Source organism: Pseudophryne corroboree, chromosome 5 (genome assembly GCF_028390025.1).
Source record: "Pseudophryne corroboree isolate aPseCor3 chromosome 5, aPseCor3.hap2, whole genome shotgun sequence".
Lineage (NCBI taxonomy): Eukaryota > Metazoa > Chordata > Amphibia > Anura > Myobatrachidae > Pseudophryne > Pseudophryne corroboree.
The window spans coordinates 739636091-739657824 of NC_086448.1; positions in this window are offsets into that span (position 1 = coordinate 739636091).

The following is a 21734-nucleotide window of genomic DNA, read 5'->3' on the forward strand; positions in this document are numbered from 1 at the left end:
GAGTCCATCCCTACCGTGGAGAATGCCAACGGATTTATAATAGGATGCTTGTCTGAAGACTCTGACTCATTTTCTTGCTCCCATGAGCGGGAAAGGGCATCGGCCTTGCGATTCTGAGAGCCCGGACAGAACTGGAGTTTAAAGTCGAATCTGGAAAAGAAAAGTGCCCATCTGGCCTGACGAGGGTTGAGACATTGTGCGCCTTTCAGATATAAAAGGTTCTTGTGGTCTGTAAGTATGGTGATTGAATGAGAAGCTCCCTCCAACAGATACCTCCACTCTTCTAGAGCGAGCTTGATGGCTAGCAACTCCTGGTCGCCAATGGCATAGTTGCGCTCAGCTGGGGAGAACTTCCGGGAGAAGAAACTGCAAGGGTGTAAATGGCCATCTTTAGCCCTCTGAGATAACACCGCTCCTACTCCAACGGAGGAGGCATCCACCTCTAAGATGAAAGGAGAGTCGATGTCAGGCTGTTTCAGAACAGGCGCAGAGATGAACCTTTGTTTTAAAAGATGAAATGCTTGCATGGCTTCTTCAGACCACTTGGACGGGTTAGCACCCTTCTTAGTGAAAGCAGTAATAGGCGCCACAATGGTGGAAAAGTCTCGTATAAACTTTCGGTAATAGTTGGCGAACCCCAAGAACCTCTGGACCCCTTTGAGGGTTAAGGGTACCGGCCAATTTTGGATTGCTTGTAGTTTCTCAGGATCCATCTCTAGTCCGGAACCGGACACAATGTACCCTAGAAACGGAATGGACTTGACTTCAAAGACGCATTTTTCTAATTTGCAATAGAGATGATTGACACGGAGACGGGACAGAACCTCTTTAACCCAAAAACGATGTTCCTCTAAATCGTTGGCAAAAATGAGGATATCGTCTAGATAGACCACGACATGACGGTATAGAATGTCTCTGAAGATCTCATTGACAAAATGCTGGAAGACAGCTGGAGCATTGCTCAATCCGAAGGGCATGACGAGGTACTCATAATGTCCGTCACGGGTGTTAAAGGCGGTCTTCCACTCGTCACCCTCACGGATCTGGATGAGATTGTATGCACCTCTCAAGTCCAGCTTTGTAAAGATGGTAGCTCCGCTAACTCTGTCAAAGAGCTCAGTAATCAGGGGTAAAGGATAACGGTTCTTGATGGTAATGTCGTTCAAACCTCTGTAGTCGATGCACGGCCGCAGACCACCATCTTTCTTTTTTACAAAAAAGAAGCCTGCGCCGGCTGGAGAAGAAGAAGGTCGAATGAACCCCTTTGCTAGGTTCTCTTTAATATATTCCTCCATAGAATGCGTCTCAGGCAAAGACAACGGATAAGTTCGGCCTCGAGGTGGAACCTTCCCTGGAACGAGATCAATCGGGCAGTCCCATTCTCTATGAGGAGGAAGGATATCAGCAGAAGCTTTACTGAACACATCCGTGAAATCTTGATATGGAGGAGGTGGAACATCAGACGACCTGGGGGAGGAAGAACAGACAGGCAATACTTTAAACAAACATGTCTCAGCACAGGAGGAACCCCATGCCAGGATTTGCGTAGTCGTCCAATCAATTGTAGGATTGTGAAGACGGAGCCATGGAAGGCCCAGGACCACAGGATGTGTGGCTCTTGGAATCACTAAAAAAGAAATAAGTTCGGAATGAAGAACTCCCACTCTCAAACGAACTGGTAGAGTCCTTAAAGAAATAACTGCATCAAAAATTTTGCTGCCATCCACGGCAGTTAAAGAAATGGACGAAGGAAGTCTCTCGGTGGGTAGGGACCACCGTTTAACATAGGCTTCGGTAATAAAGTTCCCAGCTGCTCCGGAATCAAGGAGGGCAATGACGTTCCGATAACGTTGAGCAACTTGAAGCGAGACTGGGAGATTACAATCTTGAGGAGATGGAGAGGAGATCATTACTCCTAGCCGGCCCTCTCCTTGGCGAGCTAGGATTTGGAGTTTCCCGGACGTTTGGGACAGGCATTAATGGTGTGAGACGGAGCTGCACAATAGAGACAGAGAGACTCGGAGAGACGTCTTCGGCGCTCAGCAGGAGTTAAACGGGAACGGCCAAGTTGCATGGGCTCATCTTTAGATGGTGACAGTTGACGAGGAGGAGGAGCAGAAGATTTTGGAGCAGATGATCTTCCACGCTCAGTTGCTCTCTCTCTGAAACGTAAATCAACTTTCGTGCAGAGTGAGATTAGCTCATCTAACTTAGAAGGTAAGTCTCTGGTAGCTAACTCATCTTTAATACGCTCAGATAAGCCATGCCAGAATGCAGCATACAGGGCCTCGTCGTTCCATGCCAGTTCGGATGCCAGGATCTGGAACTGTATCAGATATTGTCCTACAGTACGTGACCCCTGGCGTAAACGGAGAATCTCGGATGAAGCTGAGGTTACCCGGCCTGGCTCGTCGAAGATGCGCCTGAATGTTGACACGAAGGCAGTGTAGGAAGATAGCAGGGTGTCGGACCTCTCCCATAACGGTGATGCCCAATCAAGGGCTGAGCCACTGAGAAGAGAAATAATGTAGGCAATTTTTGTACGGTCACTGGGAAAATTGCCAGGTTGTAGCTCAAACTGAATCTCACACTGGTTGAGAAATCCCCTGCAGAATCTTGGAGATCCGTCAAATTTTGCTGGCGTTGGAAGATGAAGACGTGGAGCAGAAATGGGTAAGGTGGGTGGGGTTATAGCTGGAGTCACTGTGGTTGACGCACCAGACGCGCCTGATCCACGGAGAGTTGTCTGAATCCCATCCAGCCGAGTAGAGAGATCCTGGAGACAGCGGATGATGTGGCCCTGTGCAGCCTCCTGATGTTCTAGTCGGGCTGCCAGTTCTTGCATCGGCCTGGCCGCTTGATCCTGGTCTCCGGCTGGATTCATTAGGTCAGTGCTTACTGTCACAACTGAGGGCCTGAGCTGACGGGAGGCAGCCTCAGTTGTAGGGGCTGAGATGTACCGGAACCTGGGAGGTTGTATCAGACCCCTGGACATGTAAGTAACATGAATAATAACTGCCCGAAGGCGTGACCACGACAACTTGGATAAAAGTCAATGATGTTTATTATGACAACTCCGCAACACAGCAGCAGTAAAAGAAAACGTAAAAGTCAGCAAAGAATAAATACAGTTCCTGGGTACTACAGGATGGCAGGAGCCACAGGGCACTGGTAGTGTGAGATAGTTCTTATGATCTTCTAGATGGAAAGTCCTTACCAGGCCCGACTGTAGCAATGGAGATAACCCAGGATTGTGCCAGCTGGTGTTCCAGGAAAAGCTGGGTTGCTGAAGATAAAACAGCTGCTGTGGATACTGGCTGGAACCAGACTGTTGTTAGCACGGAGTGGATACTGGCTGGAACCAGTTAAATAATAAATGAACTTGGGAGCGATGAAATATGAACTGAAATGTAGAACTTGAGAGCGGAGAAATAATAATACCGGTGGAGAGTGGTAAAGTGTAGAAAGGACACCGGCCCTTTAAGGGAAGCTGTACTCTGCTGGAAGCTGAGCTGGAAGCAGGTAATGTTGTAGCTGGAAACAGATGAATCCACAATGGATTGGAGAGTCAGGCTACACCGCAGGTGGAATGCTGGTGCGGGTCTCTATGGTGGAAGTCTTGAGACAGGAGCTGGAACCTGGAAGACAATCACAGGAGAGAGACAAACAGGAACTAGGTTTGACAACCAAAGCACTGACGCCTTCCTTGCTCAGGCACAGTGTATTTATACCTGCAGCAAGGAAGGGATTGGCTAGGCAATTATGCAGATTATCAATACTGAGAACAGATTGGTGGAAATGATCAGCTGACAGAATCCAAGATGGCTGCGCCCATGCAGACACTTGGAGGGAAGTTTGGTTTGTAATCCATGTGGTAATGAAAACAGTAATGGCGGCGCCGGCCACCGGAGACAGGAGGCGCCAGGCTGACAGATGCACATCCAACCACGCGGACACAGCGGAGGCCGCGGCTGACGTAATCGCCACTCAGACACTCTGCATGCAGAAGAGCAGGGACGGCGGCGGAGGCCGCGGGAGACGCCATGCCAGGTGTAATATGGCGTTTACTGTGACAGCGTCCCAGAGTGACAGGAGAGGATACAGGAATGTACACATCAGGATAACAGATGGGATCCGGTCCTGGAGCGCTGAGCCAGCCTTAGGAGGCATCTGATGGGTAAGAAATGGCGTCCAGATACCCGGATCGTGACAAATACCTTCAAATTCGAAACTTCGTTATGTCCTCAACCAGGACAACGCCTATCCCTAATGTCCCGACTCCGATGGAACGCCTTTGCATGTATCGCCCCACGGACCGAGGCACTATATCTAATCTGTATCACGCCATTTTGTCTCCGGCAGCGTCAACTCGCATGGCGCATGAATTTGCTTGGGATACAGACTTGGGAACACCCCTGGAAGATGACATGTGGGATTCTATCCGACTGAATATTTCTAAATGTTCTATTAGTGTCTCCATTAAGGAGAACTCCTATAAAGTTTATGCGCGATGGTATCTGGTCCCCGAGCGCCTACACCAAATGTATCCGAACACTTCTAACCTCTGTTGGCGCCACTGTGGTCAAGTAGGCTCGTTTTTTCACGTTTGGTGGAGCTGCCCGAGGATAGCCCCCTTTTGGCTTATGGTCCGCACCCTTATCCAGTCGCTTATTCCGGACTGCCCCCCTTTACCCCCTGAGACGTTGCTCCTGTGTGCCCCAGCCTGCCAGCTATCCAAGTCAGAAAACAAACTAGTTATGCATATAGCCTGTGCAGCTAAACTCCAGATTGCTAAATCATGGAAACTCCCCAACCCTCCAACGCGTCTGGAACTCATGAACCGCGTTTGGTTTGTGGCTAAGATGGAATATCTTTCCTCCTTGATGAACAACACAGTGGATAAATTTCATGGCGTCTGGACACCTTGGTACACTAAATTTCAAGTCGCTCTCCCAGGTCTCTCCTAGTACGCATTACCCTTTTTCCCCACATGACTCTTTTCCCGACTCGCTCTCCCCCCGCTCTCGACGGGCACCTGCTTCTCTCTGCTTTTTTTTTTTTTTCTTCTCTCTCTCTTTCTCCTCTCCCTCTTACCCTCTCTTCTCCTTAACTTTTCATTCTACTCCTCCTTCTTATCTCATATAACTCTCGGTAGTCTCCTACAAATCCTCTCAAGGATCCTAATGTTTATCCCTCTGGAATATTTTATTCTGTTTCCTAATCTTGCTCCTAGTTCTCGATTGTTTTTCGATATGTACAAAGCAATAAATAAAAGTAATAAAATAATAAGAATTTACTTACCGATAATTCTATTTCTCGTAGTCCGTAGTGGATGCTGGGACTTCCTTAAGGACCATGTGGAATAGCGGCTCCACAGGAGACTGGGCACAAAAGTAAAAGCTTTAGACTAGCTGGTGTGCACTGGCTCCTCCCCCTATGACCCTCCTCCAAGCCTCAGTTAGGATACTGTGCCCGGACGAGCGTACATAATAAGGAAGGATTTTGAATCCCGGGTAAGACTCATACCAGCCACACCAATCACACCGTACAACCTGTGATCTGAACCCAGTTAACAGTATGATAAACGTAGGAGCCTCTGAAAAGATGGCTCACAACAATAAACAAACCCGATTTTTTTTGTAACAATAACTATATACAAGTATTGCAGACAATCCGCACTTGGGATGGGCGCCCAGCATCCACTACGGACTACGAGAAATAGAATTATCGGTAAGTAAATTCTTATTTTCTCTGACGTCCTAGTGGATGCTGGGACTTCCTTAAGGACCATGGGGATTATACCAAAGCTCCCAAACGGGCGGGAGAGTGCGGATGACTCTGCAGCACCGAATGAGAGAACTCCAGGTCCTCCTCAGCCAGGGTATCGAATTTGTAAAATTTAGCAAACGTGTTTGCCCCTGACCAAGTAGCTGCTCGGCAAAGTTGTAAAGCCGAGACCCCTCGGGCAGCCGCCCAAGATGAGCCCACTTTCCTTGTGGAATGGGCTTTTACAGATTTTGGCTGTGGCAGGCCTGCCACAGAATGTGCAAGCTGAATTGTACTACAAATCCAACGAGCAATCGTCTGCTTAGAAGCAGGAGCACCCAGCTTGTTGGGTGCATACAGGATAAACAGCGAGTCAGATTTTCTGACTCCAGCCGTCCTGGAAACATATATTTTCAGGGCCCTGACTACGTCCAGCAACTTGGAGTCCTCCAAGTCCCTAGTCGCCGCAGGTACCACAATAGGCTGGTTCATGTGAAACGCTGAAACCACCTTAGGGAGAAATTGAGGGCGAGTCCTCAGTTCTGCCCTGTCTGAATGAAAAATTAGGTAAGGGCTTTTATATGATAAAGCCGCCAATTCAGAGACACGCCTGGCTGAAGCCAGGGCTAACAGCATGACCACTTTCCATGTGAGATATTTCAATTCCACAGTGGTGAGTGGTTCAAACCAATGTGATTTTAGGAGACTCAACACTACATTGAGATCCCAAGGTGCCACTGGAGGCACAAAAGGAGGCTGTATATGCAGTACCCCTTTGACAAACGTCTGAACTTCAGGCACTGAAGCCAGTTCTTTTTGGAAGAAGATTGACAGGGCCGAAATTTGAACCTTAATGGACCCTAATTTTAGGCCCATAGATAGTCCTGTTTGCAGGAAATGCAGGAAACGACCCAGTTGAAATTCCTCTGTAGGGGCCTTCTTGGCCTCACACCACGCAACATATTTCCGCCAAATGCGGTGATAATGTTTTGCGGTTACATCCTTTCTGGCCTTGACCAGGGTAGGGATGACTTCATCTGGAATGCCTTTTTCCTTCAGGATCCGGCGTTCAACCTCCATGCCGTCAAACGCAGCCGCGGTAAGTCTTGAAACAGACAAGGTCCCTGCTGGAGCAGGTCCTTTCTGAGAGGTAGAGGCCACGGGTCCTCCGTGAGCATCTCTTGCAGTTCCGGGTACCAAGTTCTTCTTGGCCAATCCGGAGCCACGAGTATAGTTCTTACTCCTCTCCTTCTTATGATTCTCAGTACTTTGGGTATGAGAGGCAGAGGAGGGAACACATACACCGACTGGTACACCCACGGTGTTACCAGAGCGTCCACCGCTATTGCCTGAGGGTCCCTTGACCTGGCGCAATATCTGTCCAGTTTTTTGTTGAGACGGGACGCCATCATGTCCACCTTTGGTTTTTCCCAACGGTTTACAATCACTTGGAAGACTTCTGGGTGAAGTCCCCACTCCCCCGGGTGAAGGTCGTGTCTGCTGAGGAAGTCTGCTTCCCAGTTGTCCACTCCCGGAATGAACACTGCTGACAGTGCTACCACATGATTTTCCGCCCAGCGGAGAATCCTTGCAGCTTCTGCCATTGCCCTCCTGCTTCTTGTGCCGCCCTGTCTGTTGACGTGGGCGACTGCCGTGATGTTGTCCGATTGGATCAATACCGACTGACCCTGAAGCAGAGGCCTTGCTTGACTTAGGGCATTGTAAATGGCCCTTAGTTCCAGGATATTTATGTGAAGAGACGTTTCCATGCTTGACCACAAGCCCTGGAAATTTCTTCCCTGTGTGACTGCTCCCCAGCCTCTCAGACTGGCATCCGTGGTCACCAGCATCCAATCCTGAATGCCGAATCTGCGGCCCTCTAGAAGATGAGCACTCTGTAACCACCACAGGAGAGACACCCTTGTCCTTGGAGATAGGGTTATCCGCTGATGCATCTGAAGATGCGATCTGGACTCCAGCAGATCCCACTGAAAAGTTCTTGCATGGAATCTTCCGAATGGAATTGCTTCGTAAGAAGCCACCATTTTTCCCAGGACTCTCGTGCATTGATGCACTGACACTTGGCCTGGTTTTAGGAGGTTCCTGACTAGCTCGGATAACTCCCTGGCCTTCTCCTCCGGGAGAAACACCTTTTTCTGGACTGTGTCCAGAATCATCCCCAGGAACAGTAGACGTGTTGTTGGAATCAGCTGTGATTTTGGGATATTTAGAATCCACCCGTGCTGACGTAGCACTACCTGAGACAGTGCTACTCCGAACTCTAACTGTTCCCTGGATCTTGCCCTTATCAGGAGATCGTCCAAGTAAGGGATAATTAAGACGCCTTCTCTTCGAAGAAGAATCACCATATAGTCCCCTTCTTCCAGGTTCGCTATCACTGCTCTGAGTGATTCCATCTTGAATTTGAAAATTGGTCTCACCGAGCCGTCCGGCTTCGGTACCACAAACAGCGTGGGATAATACCCCTTTCCCTGTTGTAGGAGGGGTACCTTGATTATCACCTGCTGGGAATACAGCTTGTGAATAGCTTCCAATACTGCCTCCCTGTCGGAGGGAGGCGCTGGAAGAGCAGACTTCAGGAATCGGCGAGGGGGAGACGTCTCGAATTCCAATTTGTACCCCTGTGATACTACCTGCAGGATCCAGGGGTCCACTTGCGAGTGAGCCCACTGCGCGTTGAAATTTTTGAGACGGGCCCCCACCGTGCCTGAGTCCGCTTGTAAAGCCCCAGCGTCATGCTGAAGACTTGGCAGAAGCGGGGGAGGGCTTCTGCTCCTGGGAAGAGGCTGCCTGGTGCAGTCTTTTTCCTCTTCCTCTGCCCCGGGGCAGAAATGAGTGGCCTTTTGCTCGCTTGTTCTTATAGGAACGAAAAGACGGTGTCTTTTTCTGCTGAGAGGTGACCTGGGGTAAAAAGGTGGACTTTCCAGCCGTTGCCGTGGCCACCAGGTCTGATAGACCGACCCCAAATAACTCCTCCCCTTTATATGGCAATACTTCCATATGTCGTTTGGAATCTGCATCACCTGACCACTGTCGCGTCCATAACGCCCTTCTGGCAGAAATGGACATCGCACTCACTCTTGATGCCAGGGTGCAAATATCCCTCTGTGCATCACGCATATATAGTAATGCATCCTTTAAATGCTCTATAGTTAATAAAATACTGTCCCTATCCAGGGTATCAATATTTTCAGTCAGGGAATCCGACCAAGCCACTCCAGCGCTGCACATCCAGGCTGAGGCGATTGCTGGTCGCAGTATAACACCAGTATGTGTGTATATACCTTTTAGGATATTTTCCAGCCTTCTATCAGCTGGTTCCTTGAGGGCGGCCGTATCAGGAGACGGTAACGCCACTTGTTTTGATAAACGTGTGAGCGCCTTATCTACCCTAGGGGGTGTTTCCCAACGTGCCCTAACCTCTGGCGGGAAAGGGTATAGTGCCAATAATTTGTTAGAAATCAGCAGTTTTTTATCGGGGGAAACCCACGCTTTATCACACACCTCATTTAATTCCTCTGATTCAGGAAAAACTACTGGTAGTTTTTTCACACCCCACATAATACCCTTTTTTGTGGTACTTGTAGTGTCAGAAATGTTCAATGCCTCCTTCATTGCCGTGATCATGTAACGTGTGGCCCTACTGGACATTACGTTTGTCTCCTCACCGTCGACACTGGATTCAGTATCCGTGTCTGGGTCTGTGTCGACCATCTGAGGTAACGGGCGTTTTAGCGCCCCTGACGGTGTCTGAGACGCCTGAACAGGCACTAACTGATTTGCCGGCTGTCTCATGTCGTCAACAGTTTTTTGCAAAGTGCTGACATTGTCACGTAATTCTTTTAAATACGACCATCCAGTCAGGTGTCGACTCCCTAGGGGGTGACATCACTAACACAGGCAATTGCTCTGCTTCCACATCATTTTCCTCCTCATACATGTCGACACAATCGTACCGACACCCAGCACACACACAGGGAATGCTCTGATAGAGGACAGGACCCCACTAGCCCTTTGGGGAGACAGAGGGAGAGTTTGCCAGCACACACCAGAGCGCTATATATATGCAGGGATAACCTTATATAAGTGTTACTCCCTGTTATAGCTGCTGTATTATATATTAGCTGCCAATAGTGCCCCCCCTCTCTTGTTTTACCCTGATTCTTGTAGCAGGACTGCAGGGGAGAGTGAGGGAGCCGTCCTTCCAGCGGAGCTGTGAAGGAAAATGGCGCTTGTGTGCTGAGGAGATAGGCTCCGCCCCCTTCTCGGCGGCCTTTTCTCCCGCTTTTTTCAGGAAAACTGGCAGGGGTTAAATGCATCCATATAGCCTAGGAGCTATATGTGATGCATTTCTTTAGCCATATAAGGTTTTTATAGTGTTTTATTGCGTCTCAGGGCGCTCCCCCCCAGCGCCCTGCACCCTCAGTGACCGGAGTGTGAAGTGTGCTGAGAGCAATGGCGCACAGCTGCAGTGCTGTGCGCTACCTTATTTGAAGACAGGAACGTCTTCTGCCGCCGCTTTCTCCGGACCTCTTCGCTCTTCTGGCTCTGTAAGGGGGCCGGCGGCGCGGCTCCGGGACCCATCCAGGCTGAACCTGTGATCGTCCCTCTGGAGCTAATGTCCAGTAGCCATGAAGCCCAATCCACTCTGCACGCAGGTGAGTTCGCTTCTTCTCCCCTTAGTCCCACGATGCAGTGAGCCTGTTGCCAGCAGTACTCACTGAAAATAAAAAACCTATTTAAACTTTTACTTCTAAGCAGCTCAGGAGAGCCACCTAGCATGCACCCTTCTCGTTCGGGCACAAAAATCTAACTGAGGCTTGGAGGAGGGTCATAGGGGGAGGAGCCAGTGCACACCAGCTAGTCTAAAGCTTTTACTTTTGTGCCCAGTCTCCTGCGGAGCCGCTATTCCCCATGGTCCTTAAGGAAGTCCCAGCATCCACTAGGACGTCAGAGAAAAAATAAAAAGGTAAATATAATAGAACAGTTAACAGGAGAACACACTCTTACACTCAATCTTCTCTATATACTAATTTTGTTATGCCTCGAGAGTGTCCATTGCTTTCATTTGTCATTGTATTCCTTTTGTCAATAAACTTTTGTGATTTTAAAAAAAAAATTAAATAGATCCCTGAAGGGTTAAACCACATTCGATTGTTATAAGTAACTGCGAGCCTAAATCAGAATCTAAATCTTAATCGCAATTTACAATAAAAGAAAAAGTCCAATCTCTGCGATCTATTCACAATTGCATCTGACAAACTGGAGCTGCAACTCCCTCCCCCAGGGGCGAATCCAGGGGGAGCATCACTGTAAAGCCCGATACACAGGGGGAGAGATGTGTGCTTAGCGACCTATCACAGACCGCTCAGTACACATCTCTCCCCCGCTCAGCACACATCTCTCCCACGCTCAGCACACTGTGAGATGTGTGCTGAGCGAGGAGGGGGAACGGGGGAGGGGCCAATCTAGTACCAGCAATAGCAACGCGCGGGGACTGCGCATCACTATCACTGTGGGGCATACACACGGAGAGATCCGTGCTTAACTTCTAAGCAATCTAGTCAGTAGAATTTTTGCCACCTGGCGCAAGACAGTAATTTGGCCACTTTAATTTACCTGCTGTAAAGCTCAGATCACTGCTGCACCTGGTCCTGACAGCCAGCCTCTGCCGTCATCTTGTGCCTCAGCATGTAAGGAGCCAACACACACTCTCCGAGTCTCCGGTAATGTGACGTCACTGGGAGGTACAGAGGCTGCTATTTGTAATGTCTGCCCAATAGTAACTGAGCAAGGAAATGCCGCAACCAATTGCAGACCCCATGACAGGTCACAACAAAGTCAGTAAGCATTTAAAATTAGGAGAGTGAGTGCCCATCCTCACCCCCCCCCCCCCCCCTCCCCACCCTTCTAGTTGCGGCCCTGGCCTGATACAGTATATCTCCTTCCGTATCTCTCCTGGTCTGGAAAGATTTCAGATTGTCAATAAATGTTAAGTAAAGGACCTAGATATAAAATGTTTTATCATTTAAAAAATATATATATTAGAATGTGACTACTCAAACAACATTTGATCAGCCTCTTACCTTAATATAATGAAGTTACTGTATATTTTCATTTCTTGCTGTCCAGTAATTTTATTTCCAGTCAGTAGAGAAAAGTTTATGGTGTAATATACACCTTATTCACAGAGGAGTTCTGTGGCCATATAAGATGATGAGAAATAAAGAATGATATTATAAAAACATAAACTTTCTACACTGATTTGTTTTGCAAATTACAATATACATATAGCGATGTAACAGATAAGTTAAGACGATGCTTAGGAAATAAAGACATTAAAGAACGTCCACGAATTCTAGGTTTTAAGCCCAGTGGCAGCTGTTTATCTCATCGGTTTTGTCTTTTGGAAGCCCAGACAAAAAATGAATAAACAATCCAATAAATAAAATAGACTAAGTTTGACGGGACAGGAAACCTGTAGTCTGAGCAATCGAGTATACAGTATATCACTGTATAACTTTGGAAGTGCTTTAGAGAGAAAAAAAAAGTTAAAGCTATTGTGTACACAATTGACTTTAAATAGATTCATTATTTTTTAAACGTAAAACAAGAACATTTAAAGCAGTCTTAAGGTGTGCAAATATTAGATACTAACAGAAACTACGTTTATTATTAATTTCTCTTAAACGTACAGTATGTCTTTATGCCAAGATTTTTATAGTGTCCTACATTCCGTCTGCTAGCTAAAGTATTCCACCAGTTCCTGCTGAACAAAAAAAAAAATGTGGTGTTCTGCACATCAACTTGGGAGGCATGAAAGTGTCACGGACGTGCTGTGTTGGGATCTCCCCAGACAATGCACAGTGATAAATCAAGTTTGAGTGCCTCAAAAGCGATTTTTACATTACCCTTCTGAGAACACTTCTGAAAATATATGATATGTCACTTCAAAGAAACATCAGACAAACAAAGGGAGATGTTCACGGCCCCCTTTCATCAACCGAAAATAACTATGACAGTGAAGATTGCAAAAAAAAAAAATATATATATATAATAATAATGTTTCAAATACAGGTATAATAATTGAAATAAAAAAATATTCAAAATAAATAAAGTGATATTTAGTAAAAGAAAATATTTTGGAAATAATACTTAACATTTATAAATTATTACACTGATAATGGTTATAGACCTTTTTAAGCAAACCGGGGGGAAAATATAGCATCAATGACTTCACTAGAAGGGTGCAAGGGTGCTCCTCCTCAGTGATCGAGAACCGGGTGATGCACTGTTACATTATCGTGCAGCACCCGGCTACTATCACCGAGGAGGAGCTGGCATCTCCAAGAATACTGGGTTCACCCCAGAGTGATATAAATGGGGGCATGACAGTCATAATTACCATTTGTTTGTTGAGCAGAGCAAAGGGTCAGAGTTATATTTGAGCATAGAAGGCAAGTGCCTATAGGTGCCTGGAGGATAAGGGAGCCTAATCCATGTAATCCAATCCACTTCATCACTCTAGCTAAATACATGGCATGAAGCATGGTCACAAGTAGTGGCAGAACCTTTGTTGATAGAACAGATAGAACAGCAGGATGTGACATAATACAGCACAATGCAGGAACATACAATGGGAGACGATCCAGTCAGGAGCAGATTAATGCAGATGGCATGGGGTGTTTGTAGTGCACACCCGCAGGTACATGCAGTGGTAGAAGTGGGACATGTAGTGTGGCCAATGGTGGTGGCATGGTTGGATATAGTGGCACTGCTGCTGTGATATGTGGCTCCGGTATGTCAGGGGCATAGTCTCTCTAAGAGACACTCAGGGGCACATCATATCTGTACGGAGGACTGAAGAATGCTCAGTGAGGCACGCATGCGCATAAGAAGCGTTCCATCAGAGGTAATGCATGTGCCGCAGCGTATCTCCATTACTGAAAATCCTGCAGCCGCCAGTAGAGGTAGCCACACCGATTCAACATGAATGGGTACTGATTGTCCACTGAGAGAGGCCAGTACTGGAGACACAATGTCTCAAAACCCAACCAAATTGATATTTGATCAAGCATCATCATGACCATCATCATGCAGAAGCCAGGAACCCACTGATGAGAATATGGCAGCCATATACTGTTTGGCATGGGTAACTGGGCAAACTTGACAGTCCTTACAGGAAACCTACAAGATTCACTGGTCCTTACCCAGCTGGTCCATCTTGGAATGCTGCAGTTTGCACAGCAAAGACCTCTCTCCAACAGGGACGTCTAAACGGAGCGTAGACACATCCACTCACTTCGAGGAGGCAACCATCTCGTTAAACACCATTTAACAATCTAATTTAAATAAAAGCATCTGAGATAATGAAATCTCCACTTTTACATTGGCTACAAGGATAACCAGAAGATGTGAAGCATTGGGACATCTCATGTCGGGAGGAACAGGGACCATATAAGCACAATTTTTGCAGAGCCTTCACAATAAGAAAAATCCTCATAAGGTTGGGAATGCCTTCAATGTAGAATTTTTTTTAATAACCGACAGATATCTGGAAACCTCCGCTCTGGATCTGCCAGAGACATAGAGCCGCCAAGTAAAAGATAGCAGTGAACAATGCCTACTCTCACCTCTATGCCTTTGGCCATGGGAAATGGCTTCTTATTCTTCCAAGGGGTCCAGTGAAGATAGATTGCTCTGCTAATCCCTCCATTCTGGCTCGAGGACCTGCCAAACATAAGATGGGCAGAGCACACCAATAGCATCAGCCTCAATAGTCAAGACCTAAACCTAGCTCACTGAAACTGAGATAAAGTGTTGGCAATCACATTATCAACCCCAGGCACACTGAACTTTAAACAGCACATTGCGTCACAGGTCACAAGCTGTGCAAGCATGAGCAACACTAGAAAAGACTCAGCCGTTTGCTGATTTATGCCATGTACCACGCCAAGGTTATCACACCTGAGCATAATACTGCAATTACACAGTCATTCAACCCAATCCTCTAATGTCACCATGATTAGGAAGAGTTAGAGAAGCAAGTGATTTCTAGTTAAATCTGTCCACACTGCTTCCTCTGGCCAAGGTACCACGCACCAGGATCCGTTGAGGTAACAACTGAACTCCAAAGACCATACCGCGCATCTGAATAGCTCAATTGAAAGATGTCAATGAGTGGGGCAGGCAAGAGGCTAACACCATCAAAATTCTCAAGGAAATAGAGGTCAAGTAGGTCCCTTTTAATCTCAGATAATAAACAGATAAACGGGTGAGGCCGGGCAACCACAGCCGTGGCCCTCTCCATCTTTCTGCAAAAAACTCTGCTCATGGGGATGACCCTATAGACAAAGTTCAAAAAGGGATTGGAAGGATTTCAGCAGGTATATCTGCTACGATCACTCACTGGTACATTTGGGGGATGCTAAATATTTGCGGTTAAGCTGCAAATATTTATTTATAACTATTATTGTCATTTATTAAAAATCTGTGAAAGTATTGGGTCCCGGTCATTCCATTCCCCAGTGGAATGGCTCAATTACTATACAATAGGTCACCTTTTCTTTGACCTACTTAGGTATAGTCCTAACCAGGAACCGTGCTAACATATAAATACAACATAACTCTGGCATTCCAACATATTTCAGATGAGCTCAAGATTTGGGGTCATTACATCTTTTCGTACCTTGGCAGGACAAATTTGATCTAAATAATCACATTTCCCAGATTACTTTACAAGCTAGAAGTCTTGCTCCTTCTTCTCACCAAAAAAAGATACAAAACTTAATGCAGAGGTCTGCTCTTTATTTAGCATGGGAAATGACCCTGTATTAGCCTGCTAAATTATGCCAAACTAAATCATACTGTGGCATCAATTTTCCCAATGTAGTATGCTTTAGTGATACAGCTCATCTGCAATACTTGATTGGACCCAGTGGCGTAACTAGAAATTTTTCTCCCCCAAGCCAAAAAATTCTTCGCCCCCCCCCCCCTTCATGCTCCATAACTGGGAGCAAGAAAGGGATAAATATGCGCGTGCCGAAGGCGCGCGCGGCAAAAAAGGGGCGTGGTTTTGTTGGAATGGGCGTGGTTTCTCATAAAGGGACGTGGCATTGCAGGAAAAGACTACCTTATACCCCAGTTTTGCAACCTGCACGCCCAGACGTTGGCCACCACAGGAAAGAAAAATAATCCTGATTCATGCCCCTTACATTATTTGTCATTTTTCCTCCTTATAGTACATTATGCCACATACTGCAATGGCCCTTAGACATTATGCCGCACACAATAATGCACATGACACAATATGCACACACTGTAATGCCCCCGACACATTATGCCACACACCGTAATGCCTGTGACACATTATGCCACACACCGTAATGCCTGTGACACATTATGACAGGAATCGCAATGCCCGTTATACATTATGCTACACACTGCAATGCCCCTGATACATTATAGCACATACAATGTCTGTGACACATTATGACACACACCGCAATGTCCGTGATACATTATGCCACACACTGCAATGCCCGATACATTATAGCACATACAATGCCTGTGACACATTATGCCACACACTGCAATGACCTTGAGACATTATACCACATTGCCCGTGATATAGTATACCATACACCGTAATGCCTGTGACACATACCGCAATGCCCTGCCCATTATATCCTATGCCACACACCGCAATGCCCGTTATGTATTATGCCACACTGCAATGACCCTGAGACATTATACCACATACCACAATGCCCGTGATATAGTATATCACACACCGTAATGCCTGACACATTATGACACACACCGCAATGTCCGTGATACATTATGCCACACACTGCAATGACCCTGAGACATTATACCACATATCACAATGCCCGCGATATAGTATACTATACACCGTAATGCCTGTGACACATTATGACACACACCGCAATGTCCGTGATACATTATGCCACACACCGTAATGCCCATTACACATTAAGTCCTACAGTAAGGCTTCTAATTACTTTTCAATTACCTGCTCGTTGTCAGGGGTTTCATGCACTGGGTGTCATGCTCGTTGCTAGGGGTTTCATGCTCTTGGTTCCATGCACGGTGCCAGGGGTTTTCATGCTCAGGGTGTCATGCTCGTTGCCAGGGGTTTCATGCACTGGGTGTCATGCTCGTTGCCAGGTGTTTTATGCACTGGGTGTCATGCTCGTTGCCAGGTGTTTCATGCACTGGGTGTCATGCTCGTTGCTAGGAGGTAGTCCTTGTTGCTAGGGCTGTGCTCCCAGTGCCACATATGTCCCCAGTGCCAGATATTCCCCCACGGTGCCAGGTACTCACATGCCCCAGTGCCAAATATAGCCCCCCCATGTGCCAGGTACACATATACCCCCCAGTGCCACATATGCCCCCAGTGCCAGATATTCCCCCCCAGTGCCACATATGCCCCCAGTGCCAGATATGCCCCCAGTGCCATATATTCCCCCCCAGTGCCAAATATGCCCCCAGTGCCATATATGCCCCCAGTGCCAGATATTCCCCCCCAGTGCCATATATGCCCCCAGTGCCAGATATTCCCCCCGTGCCATATATGCCCCCAGTGCTAGATATTCCCCCCCAGTGCCATATATGCCCCCAGTGCCAGATATTCCCCCCGCAGTGCCATATATGCCCCCAGTGCCAGATATTCCCCCCAGTGCCATATATGCCCCCACTGCCAGCTATTCCCCCCCAGTGCCATATATGCCCTAGTGCCAGATATCCAGTGCCAGATATTCCCCCCAGTGCCAGATATGCCCCAGTGCCAGATATTCCCCCCCCAGTGCCATATATGCCCCCAGTGCCATATATTTCTTCCCCCACCTACCGCCCCCCCCCCCCCCCCGCCGCTTTTTGGAGGGACACGGAGGGCACAGCTCGCCTCTCCTGTGTCCCTCCTGCTGCATCATCTCCGGCGGCCGCGGGTCTAATAGGGGGAAGTGCCGGTTCGTGAGCCAATTAGAGCTCACGGACGGCACTTCCCCCTATTAGACCCGCGGCCGCCGGAGATGATGCAGGAGGGACACAGGGAGGCGCGCTGTGCCCTCCGTGTCCCTCCAACAAGCGGCGGAGGGAAGGAGACCGTAGACTGACATGCGGACGCTCGTCCGCATGTCAGTCTGCTGTAAATCAGTGGTGCCCCTGCAGCCCCTCGCCCCCAAGCCACCGCGAGGGCTGCGGGGGCAGTAGTTAAGCCACTGATGGGACCCATGGAACAGAATTGTATGCAAATACTTACATTGAATCCCAATTTTTGGACAATTTAAGCAGTTCTAGTTTTTTTATATATCCATAGAGTTTGACATATTATGTGACATATATGGTCTAAATTCTCACCACTCCCTTCACCTCCACTTTTTTTGAAATTCAGAATTTCAGCACAGCATTGCTTACCTTGTAACGTTTTTGCAAGCACAGCCCTACATCTCCACTGTTATTTGGTGATCTCAGGCGTACTAATTGGGACAACCCCTTTGACAAATTTTTGAGAAGTGGGCCTACTAGTAGGAAAGTTATTATTATTATTATTATTATTATTATTATTATTATGTATCCCTGGAAAATTCCATTGGCCACACGGCTTCACAAACAGGAAAGGGACAATGGCTTGTCCACTTTCTCCACTCAGTATCTTCTGTGTTTTATCAATTATTCCTGAAAACGTATGTCTTAAAGTATGTATTAAGAATTGTTTTACAATATTATTCATAGAATTTATCTCTCAATTGGCAAAATCTCATGGGACTAGCTTCCTAATATAGATGTCTCAAATGTCACCATGACATCCCAGATTTGTACCATTCCCTATGGGATTGCCCAATAATCAGGGGATTGTGGTCAAGAGTGAGGAGGGATGCAGTGAGAATGCTAATCAATTATGTTCCCTTTACATTGGAAATAGCAAAATTTTGGTTTCTGCCTAAATCCCAATGTATCACTAAGGGTGGTGGTAGGACATTTTTATTGGCCATAAGTTCTGCAGACAAAAAAAAAAACATCCTTCAGAACTGGGTATACCCTGGACCTTCCGTATTTGCTTTATATAAAGAGACACTTTATCATATCTTTAGGATGGATTGGGTAGACTAGAGACCATGTATTTGAGAAAAAGAAATGATTGGGTTAATTTTTGGACATTTGGGAGAGTTCTATTGGATCTTTACCTGTCTCAATGTAGAGAAAAATTCAGAATAGCTTACATCTGACCACCTGGTATGAGTTGACAATACTAGGTGGTGATCCCCTTAAAGAGTAAATGGTACTATAAAATACCTACTGTACTGGAAACAAGAGTCACATATTTTATTCACCAAATCTTTTATTGTTAAATGTGTATTACAGGTTGAGTATCCCTTATCCAAAATGCTTGGGACCAGAAGTATTTTGGATATCAGATTTTTCCGTATTTTGGAATAATTGCATACCATAATGAGATATCATGGTGATGGGACCTAAATCTAAGCACAGAATGCATTTATGTTTCATATACACCTTATACACACAGCCTGAATGTCATTTTAGCCAATATTTTTTGTAACTTTGTGCATTAAACAAAGTGTGTCTACATTCACACAATTCATTTATGTTTCATATACACCTTATACACACAGCCTGAAGATCATTTAATACAATATTTTTAATAACTTTGTGCATTAAACAAAGTTTGTGTACATTGAGCCATCAAAAAACAAAGGTTTCACTATCTCACTCTCACTCAAAAAAGTCAGTATTTCGGTATTTTCCGTATTTCGGAATATTTGGATATGGGATACTCAACCTGTATCAGTCTTTTGTTATACATTATAAACTGTATAATGTTACTATTTAATGTTCTTCTTTATATGACTTATCCAGAAGATCTTCAATAATTTTTTACTGTCAATACTGTATTACTATTGTACAATCTTTTTATTGTATGTTCTATCTTGCTTTTATAAAAAACAGAAGAAAAAAAACTGTGAAAGTCTAGAATATGTATTATTTAACAACTGTTTACACTTTTAAACTCTTTCAACTTTTATTCAGCATTATATTAAGGAGCACCATCTATTTTCTTGAAGATTGATTGAAAGATTGGAAAGATTCTTTAGCAGTTCATCGTTTTGATTATTCATTGCCGTTAAAAAATAATAAAACACATCTATCAAATGAATGAATCATGAGGATATTGAGCTAAAAAATGCATTACTAATTTGTTTTTCTTTTTATATATATATATTACTACCTACAGATCATGCAGACATTCATATATAAAATACTGCGCTGGTTCTCAGTTTCAATAATTCTGACAGAAAAAATTAGTTTAGTCTTAAAGGATCTGCCATCGTTTCATCTCTTCCAACCGTTGCATTTTTTACTATTTGCATTAAAGATGGTAAGGCATGAAAAATGCATCTTCATGTCTTATGGATGCTCCTCAAGCCGCTTCGGGAAACATCACAATGTGTTTAATCTGTCGATATTTCAGCTCCATGAATAGTCAACAAATGAAAGCTCTGAGTTATAACTGTCCAGGGTATAGAATAAAACTGATAATTTATATTGTTTTCTAAGATAGGTTAGTGCTTAACTATTATATCATTCACCTGTTCTGTGTGGTATACTTCATGGAACATACGTTCATTCCCAGATTTGGACACTCAGTTGCAAGATTCCTTCAAGAAGGTCAGTGCACCAAAATGCCCTAGAGATAGATATATACATATATACAGCAAATTCATGCTTACCATCTCTCCTGGAATATCTGGAGACTCACAGTTTTCAGATGGCATTGCCAGACTGCAGGGAGAACAGGCCAAGCTCACGCATTCCACCCACCGGGGAGCATGATGATGTGATTCAATGTGAATGGCGTCATTGTGACTCTGTCTCCTTTCTGCAATACTTACCTATGCTCCTGGAACATGTACAGATTCACAAATTTCAGTTGGCATTCCTGGACTGCAGGGAAAGGAGGCTAGGCTCATGCATTCTGCCCACCAGGGTGGATTGATGATGTGATTTAAAGTGAATTGCATCATTGTGGCCCCACCTCCTCTCTGCAATGCTTACCCTACTCTCTTGGAACATCCAGAGACACTAACATTTCAGAAGACACTCCAGGACTGCATGGAGAGCAAGCCAGGCTCATGCATTGTGCCCACTAGGGGGACTGATGATGTGGTTCCATATGAATTGCATCAATGTGACCCCACGTCCTCTCTGCAATGCTTACATACTCTCCTGCAACATCTGGATTTCGATAGGGATTCCAGTACTGCAGGGTGAGCAGGCCAGTCTCATGCATTTATTCATCCCACCAGTTCCAGTACTGCAGGGTGAGCAGGCAAGTCTCATGCATTTATTCATCCCACCGGGAGGATTAATTATGTTGTTCAATGTGAATTGAATTGCAGCATTGTGGCCCCACCTCTTCTCTGCAATGGTCCACCCTCCTGAAGAGGGCAACTCAATTGTTGGTAAATGTATTGCAAACATTAACTGCTATTCCTTTATCACTGGTAAAAGGGAAGTCCACGTTTGTTGGCAAATCTGCCGATTTGCTGAGTACAACGGTATAGATATACAGTATGTGATATCTGCACAAGCTGCGGTTTTATATTTTCGGCACATATGGTCTGTGTGAGATACTCAAGTTCTCTATGAGGGGTCCATTTATGAAAGGATGAAAAGGGTCCAAATGAGCCCCACCCCTATTCAACCAGAAACACTGGGCTAGATTCTACAATAACAGCAAGTGCCATTAAGTGTACGGACTGCAGCAAGATTATGCATCGAACAAGCCTGTGTTCTGAGAGGGAGGCAACGTAACTCACTGGATTCTCATAGGAGCCAGTGTGAAATATAAAAGGTACCAGAAATTATCAGCATCAGATTTTTTGGGATGATCATAAAGTGAATTT